Genomic DNA, 8,167 nt, shown 5'->3' with positions numbered 1-8,167 from the left:
AAGAACATACTATGATGATCTTTTAATATGACGGCCTGAATCAAGTTTCTGGGCTTGGACTCGGAATTCGAACTTGTGAATTTCATAGGAGACAATGTTTTCGCTCATGGTTTGAGCAGGAAACTTCATAAAAGCCGTACAGGGGTAGATGCGCTCGAATTGCAGATGCAAACGATGAGCGTTTCTGTAGGCGAATTCTCGGTTAGGAATAGGACCAGTTTGCAGAAGGTAGAAAACACGGGTGGTCCAGGTTTAAAACGCCATAACCATTGATTGATTTCACAGCAATAACACGGGTGGTAGAATGCACTGGTTACCGCACCGCACCTACCTTTTACAACCTGCTATTCCAAACACAATCGGCTCTGCTGATCAACGCGAGCAGAGCGACCGGCCTGCAAGCCAGGCGACAGACGACGCACTCCAATTTTAGGACACTAAATAAGCAGGCGATCAGATCGGTGGACCATTACAAGTTTACAACGACGACGGTGAAAAATACGTTTTTTGTTTGCTCGCAGTAGGATCATTAGTCCTAGCTAAACCGGGCTGGGTGGTAGATTCACGGCTGGCGGCCGGCGGCGTCAGCACCGCCACGCGGACACGGACACCAGCTCGCCGCGCTGCCAGTAGAGGCAGAGCGCGCCGCCGCGCTTCTCGACGCGGAACCCCATGAGGGCCATCCTCTTGAGCAGGGCCTCGGCCTGCGACTCGGCGAAGGTGCTGGCCTGCACCGGCACGAACCCCGCCGCCGCGAACACGGTCCGCCACGGCGGCGGCGGCTTGTCCATGGCCGCCGCGCGGTGGCGCGCCACCACGCGGCGCTCCACGCCGGGCTGCACCAGGAACCGCTCCATCTTGGCGACCGCGTCGGCGTCCGGGCGCACGGCGTCGACGGACTCGAGCAGGGACACGCAGGACTGGAACGCCTGGAACAGGTGCGCGGCGAAGGGGAGCTCCGTGCGGTCGCCGCCGTGGTCCACTGAGACCACCACCTTGGCGCCGAGCCGCTTCACCAGGCGGAGCACGGCCGGCATTGCGGCCACGTGGGCCGAGCCCACGGGGAGGTGCACGGCGACGGCGTCGCCGCTGGTGATGGCCACCAGCTCCGCGGGGGTCCAGGGTGTCGAGGTTGAAGACCGCGAACTGGAGGAAGACGCCGAGCTCGGCGGCGAAGCCGGCGAGGTTCTCGTGGATCAGCTGCAGCTCCAGCGGGTGGTGCGTCGCCGAGGACACCAATGCGGTGACCTTGAGCGTCGCCGCGGGGCACCGCTGCGCAAGCTCCTGCATCAGCGACGCCCACTGCTCCCCCATGCCGATGTCGAAGTCGAGCACGTGGATGCGCCCGGCGCCGCCGATCTCGTCCAGCACCGCCTGGACGCAGGTAAGGTGCGCGAACTGGAGCACGGGGGAGACCTCGGAGAAGGCCTTGTACGCGCCGAGCTTGAGGACCACGTCGTACGGCGTCGACACCTGGGGCGCCGGGGCCTCGCCGGTGGGGGAGGAGCGCAAGGCGCAAAGCCTCCTTGAAGTAGAAGGCTGAGCGGAGCAGAGGCGTCCCGGCCGCGGGGACGGCGGGGAGCCGATAATTGAGCCGCGCCAATATCTCGCGGGCGCCGAAGGCGTCGCCGGCCTCGGCGAGCTTGGCAGCCTCGGCGAGCTGGTCCACCGCAGCGGCCGCCTCGTCGTTCGCTGCTGCCTCCGCCTTGGGCTTCATGGCGGGCACGAACCCGGCCGCCGGGGCGGCGGGGCCAGGCAGAGACTGCAGCTTCGGCGCCGGCGCGGGGGCCATCGGGTGGTGCCGCTTAGGCGTCGGCGGCGCCGCGTCCAAGGACGGGTGCGAGCCGAAGAACGCCGCGTGTGGCTGGGGGTGGTGCTGGTGGTGGTGGAGCAGGAGGTTGGACGCGTGGGCGAAGGCGGGGCCTTGGTGTCCTCCATGGCCGGCGCGAAAGGCATGCTGGACCCGAACGCCGGCGACATCATGGACGGGGCGTGGTCGAGCTCGAGGACCGCCGGATCCATGACGGCCCCCATGCCCGCGGACGCGTCCTCGCCCCCAATGATCCACCTTAGGAAGGTGTGGTCGGGGGCTAGCCCCGGCGGCGCCGCGCCGTCGGACAGAACAGAGCCGGCGGCGTCCCACCCCTCGCCGGCTCCAAGGCCCATGTCAAGCGGCGTGAGCTGCCACTCCTCCTTGCCCCCCACGGCGGCCTCCTCCGCGGCCGCTCCCCCCGGCCATGCCCCCGCCGGTGGCGGCGGGGAGACGTTCTTAGCGTTAGCACCGGCGAGGGCCGCCACGCCGGCGGTCGCGGCGCCCAGGGGCGACGACAGCGTGGAAGCCGAGGTGGGCGGGCTCGGGCTGGGGCTGTGCCTGTGGTCGAGCACCGAGGTGGGCTCCCAGAGGCCGCCGGCGCCGGAGACCTTGCCGGCGGCGAGCCCCTGCTGTTGTTGTTGCTGTTGCAGCAGTAGCAGTGTCCCCGCGTGCCCCTCTCGTGCGCTACCAGCAAAGAGCATTCCTCTCATCTAATCCAACACCTCATAACAGCAACCAGACCAAGGAATGGCGATGGTGCTGCTCCTTGGCCTCCTCTTCCTCCTCCTCCCGACACGTCTTGTCCTACGGGTGTTTGTGTTTCTTCTCTCGCTTCAGACAAGCTAGCTACACGGCCGGCCCTTTCTCTCTCTACCTCCTCTTCCTTCTGTCGTGGTGGTCTCTCTCTTGTGCGGTTTGTTTGTGAAGGGAAGAAGGGGTGAGGAGGTTTGTGTGGGGGAGGGGAGAGTATTTTATTCCCCTGGCAGCGTCTTAATCTCGAAATGATAGCGTGCAACATGAAAAGGCAAATAAAGTGGGGTGGCCTTCTCGCCGAGGACTTGCCTTCCTCCACTCCTCTCCTCTCCTACTGTCTGTCCTACTAGCCAGCCTCCTGCTCCTGCTCCTCCTCCTCCTCCTCCTCTCTCTTTCATCTCCCTTTCTCTCTCTCCATCACTTTCTTTCTCTCCCTCTCCACCACAGTAGTTTTTTCGCTGAAACAAATAAAAAAAAAGCTCAAAGGGAGGGGAGGCTTTAGCACTGTTGCTCTCGTTTTGGTAGCAACAGCAAAAGGCTGTGCTGTGCAAAATTCCTGATGCAATGGCGCAGGGAAAAGAGATATTTCTGCCGCGGACATAAAACTGTTTGTAGGAGCTTGCATGTTGTGCCAGCCGCCAGGAGCTCTAAACCACACTAGCACACAGGGGTTCAGGCCATAGTCACAAAGTTCCTGGGTCGACCGGGTCGAGGAACGGGGTCGAGGGTCGAGGGTCGTCACTTTATAAAATTATGGTACGAAGGGGGTATACATCTATGGAACGATAAATTATTATGTGGGACGCGACCCTGATTCATCGGGGTCGATATCTTCGGGTCGATAAAGACAAAAACTATATATATGCTACTAATGAAGAAATTAATCTGCACAAGCATATAAGAAACATATAAAATAGTATATTTAGACCATGCTACACGTACTCAGCTCATTGTCTAACAAAAACCACACCAATCCACTGTCCTTAACCTCCTTATCCCAATTAAATCTGCTAGCAATGGGGCTGCGACCCCTTTCAAACCGGGACACGATCCAACCTTGAATGGACACTGACCCACTTCGACCCCGACCCTCGAATCGGAACGACGTTCCCGGGTCGAGGGACGAGGCATCGACCCCGAATCCTGTGACTATGGTTCAGGCACTGTTTAGATCTTTACAGGTTTTTGCAAAAAAGCCGTAAATGTATTAAAGTGAAACGGAATCTTACTAATTTGAAGTACTAAATGAAGTCTATTTACAAAACTTTTTGCATGGATGGACTGTAAATCGCGAGACAATTCTAATGAGCCTACTTAATTCATGATTTGCAACAGTGATGCTACAGTAACCGTCCGCTAATTATTGATTAAACATGGATTAATTAGCATCATTAGATTCGTCTCGTGATTTACAACCCATCTATGCAAAATGTTTTGCAAATAGACTTCATTTAGTACTTCAAATGCCATCTTTACATCTTTACATAATTTTATAAAATAAACTAAACACACCCTCAGAACCGCAGAAAAAGAATTCCGAGAAATTCTTCTTGCCGGTCAGTGCTTTGCTTGCACCTCGGCCATGCCAAAACCCAGCGTGCAGCAGCAGCGCAGCGCATGGCTCTCCTCTCCCGGTGGAGCCAGTGCTCCATCATATCGGCGCAGTGCAAGGCAGTGCTGTGCATCATGGCTGCACTGTGCAGGCTGTGCTGTCGTCGGCGTTGCTCTTCTTCAGAGCAAGACTTATAATAACACCGGTTGCCGGCGAAAGGAACTCGCATGTCAAACAACGTCTCCAATTCAGCCTGCTCATATTATGATTTGGCTGAAAGAGGTGAATTATTTTTAAGATAGAAATACTTAATGCTTGTATATGCATATGATCTATTGTGTTCAACATCTATGTAGTCAGCACACATATATACCTGGCACACGGATAAATCAGCACACGAGATCGGAGGATGACAAGATACATCTAGTTCTGCGCATGTACCCATACGTTTTCGTCTCGAGCTGCGTGATTCAGCCAGCAAGGGGCCGGCGAGTAGTGGAGATTGTTGGTGATACGCCCAAGAGCCCATCATCACAATACGGTTTAAAGGCCCAAGTGGATATTGATCCAAGAGGGATTAGGGTTACTAATGGGCCTATGAGATAGAAGCCTATTAGTACGCCCTATATATATGAGGGAGGGGCTAGGGGGGCGATGACCTGAGCCGCGCCACCTCCCTAGCCGCCGCCCCTTCCTCTCTCTCGGCCGCCGCCCTTGCGTGCGTGCGGTGCTAGCACACCGACGCCCGGCGTTTCATCCCCGTACGTGTGGACTCCGTGGAGGCGCTGCTGCGACTGCTGCGCTGATCGGCTGCTGAGATCAAGTACGAGGAGCTCGGTTCGTGGGACGTGATCTACTACTTCCTCTACATCGACGCGCGACTTCTTCCGCTGCGCTGCGCGTCTAGTGGTAACGATCTATGATCTTCTACTCGCAAGTATCTTGGGTTTATGCGGTAGTGATGCTAGCGTAGCCTACCCGTTTCCCTACAGTGATACCAGAGCCATCTTGCGTAGTTTTTGGTCTGGATCTTTTGCATATAGGTGATATGTTGTTGTTGTAGATTGGATCTATTACTTTTGCACGGTTTGATTAGATCAATTGGTCATAAGGGGTTAAAACTGGAGCGAGTTGATTGCGCGGCATATGACAAAAGATTAGTTTGTGTTCTTTCTTTGTTATGCATACGACATGTCCCTACCGGCTGGAATCACCATCGGGACTAACTGTGTGCATAGTCAGCAGATTGAACCAACAGATCAAGGTCATGTGTAGATGCAGTCTTCTCAAGTGCAAAGTTTGCACGGTCAAGGTGATTGACCTAGTGAAAATTGAGGCATTATGAATGGCTCGGATTTGAGATGATGCGATCACTCTGATGAGATTTTCATAGGGATTCCATAGATGCGATCTGTGTAATTCCGTGAGGTTTTCAGGGCGCTGCCCTGAGACCCGCGGGGGACCGCCGTTGCTTTCTCGCTGTAGCGGCTTCCCAAGCGCTACTTTGGTAGAACACGTCGTACGCCTAACTTGTTTTTGCAGGGTGTGATGTGAATGGTATGATTTGTGCGGCCTGCGTGTCGGAAGTTAACACAACCGGGTTGAGGTTGCACCATTATTGTATAACGGACCTGCGTGTCGACTTGTGATGTTTGAATCCTCATGTAATTATTTCACTAGCTATTAGATGTAGTAGCTTAGTATCTTTTCATGGAGATTTCAATCATGATGGCGATGATGATCACCACAAGACAGGACGGATGGCAATGGAGGTCACCTTGGAGCCATGGCGATGGAGCCCATTGTGATGCAAGAGGCCATACTATTCACAATATAATATGATTATATGCCTGTGATATTTATTTTCCTGTCATACTATTCTTTCATGCTTTTACATATGGTGGATGCTTTAATCATGATAGAATAGCTTCCCTCAGAAAAGTTTGAGTTTTTGATGCCTTTTACCAATAGCTGCACCTATAAATTTTGATCGTTGTGTGGTAGGTTTACCAAAGTAGAGTACCCTCAGCTATCACTTTTGTATAGGGTGGATGTCGGACATTCACAAGCATAATATTGGTTTACTCAGCAAAGTTATCAAAACAATTTTGGGCTTTAAGGCATAGGGTTGGGGCCGGGGCATTGGATGCCACCCAACAAACAAGAGTCGCATAGAGATGTGATTAGTAATTTGTTACTTACCTGTATCACTACTTTTCTAGCCGTGATGCTAAAGCTCACTAGAATTTTAGTGATTATGGATCTTGAACTACTATATGTCATTAGAGGGAAGATGACTTTGATATAGTATGTTGTCTTTTGTTAAATCAGTTAATGAAAGTCTTTACATAAACTTAGTGCTGAAATCTTGCTTTACTTTAATGTTGTAGATCATGTCTGCCAGTAACAATTCCGCTTTTAATTTGCGTTCTGTTCTTGAGAAAGAAAAGTTGAATGGAACAAACTTTATTGATTGGTACCGCAATCTGATAATTGTTCTCAGACAAGAGAAAAAGGAGTATGTTCTTGAGCAGCCATATCCTGATGATCTCCCTGACAATGCAACTGCTGCTGATCGCAGAGTTTATGAGAAGCACTGCAATGACTCACTTGATGTCAGCTGTCTGATGCTCGCCACCATGTCCCCTGATCTGCAGAAGCAGTATGAGCATGCAGATGCTCATACCATGATCGAGGGGCTGCGTGGGATGTTTCAGAACCAAGCCAGGACTAAGAGGTTCAATATCTCAAAGTCCTTGTTTGCGTGCAAGCTGGCAGAAGGTAGCCCAGTCAGTCCTCATGTGATCAAAATGATTGGTTACATTGAGACTTTGGATAGACTTGGTTCTGAACTTCACCAAGACTTGGCTACTGATGTTATTCTCCAGTCGCTCCTGGCGAGCTATGAGCCTTTTATCATGAACTTTCAGATGAATGGCTTGGATAAAACATTGAGTGAGTTGCATGGGATGCTAAAAACAGCAGAGGAGAGCATTAAGAAGAATCCGAATCATGTGATGATGATTCAGAAGGGGAACAAAAAGAGGAAGCGTTGGACGCCTCCTAATCCCAAAGGTAAAGGCAAGGAAAAGAGTTCCGGTGGTGAGTCTTCGGGCTCTAAGCTAAAGCCAGCACCTAAGGCCAAATCTGGCCCTACTTCTGAAGATGAATGCTTCCACTGTCATGAAAATGGACATTGGTCTAGGAACTGCAAGAAGTACTTGGAAGAAAAGAAGAAGAAGAAGGGAAGTGAGACTTCCACTTCAGGTATAAATGTTATAGAAATAAATATTGCATTATCTTCTAGTGAATCATGGGTATTTGATACTGGATCGATGATTCACACTTGCAAATCGTTGCAGGGTCTAAGTGAGACTAGAAGATTTGCAAGAGGCGAGTTGGACGTTCGGGTCGGCAATGGCGTAAAGGTTGCGGTGTTGGCGGTCGGCACCTACCACTTGTCTCTACCCTCCGGATTAGTTTTGGAATTAAATAATTGTTATTGCATTCCTGCTTTGAGCAAGAACATTATTTCTTTTTCATGTTTGGAAGAAGTTGGTGATTTTAAGATTGTAATTGAGAACAAACGTTGTTCTATCTTTTGCAATGGTATTTTTTATGCTCATTGTCCATTGGTGAATGGATTATATGTTCTTGATCTTGAGGATAAATCTGTCTGTAACATTAATACTAAGAGGCTTAGACCAAATGATTTGAATCCCACTTTTATTTGGCATTGTCGCTTAGGTCATATAAATGAGAAGCGCATTGAACAACTCCATAAAGATGGATTGTTAATCTCATTTGATTTTGAATCATTTGACACATGTGAGTCTTGTTTGCTTGGAAAGATGACCAAAGCGCCTTTCACTGGTCAGAGTGAGAGGGCGAGTGACTTGTTGGGACTTGTACATACCGATGTATGTGGACCAATGAGCTCAATAGCCAGAGGTGGTTTTCAGTACTTCATTACTTTCACTGATGACTTTAGTAGATATGGCTATATCTACTTAATGAGGCACAAGTCTGAATCGTTTGAAAAGTTCAAA

General features: G+C 51.5%; 1 pseudogene; it reads right to left on the bottom strand.

Moving 5' to 3' along the window:
* Positions 1 to 242: 242 nt before the first annotated feature.
* Positions 243 to 2,812, bottom strand: LOC120651746 (annotated as a pseudogene).
* Between the last annotated feature and the right edge of the window lie 5,355 nt (positions 2,813 to 8,167).

Source organism: Panicum virgatum, chromosome 9K (assembly GCF_016808335.1).
Source record: "Panicum virgatum strain AP13 chromosome 9K, P.virgatum_v5, whole genome shotgun sequence".
Classification (NCBI taxonomy): Eukaryota; Viridiplantae; Streptophyta; class Magnoliopsida; order Poales; family Poaceae; genus Panicum; species Panicum virgatum.
Note: the sequence above shows the minus strand (reverse complement) of the source record. Positions and strands in the feature narration are given on the sequence as shown.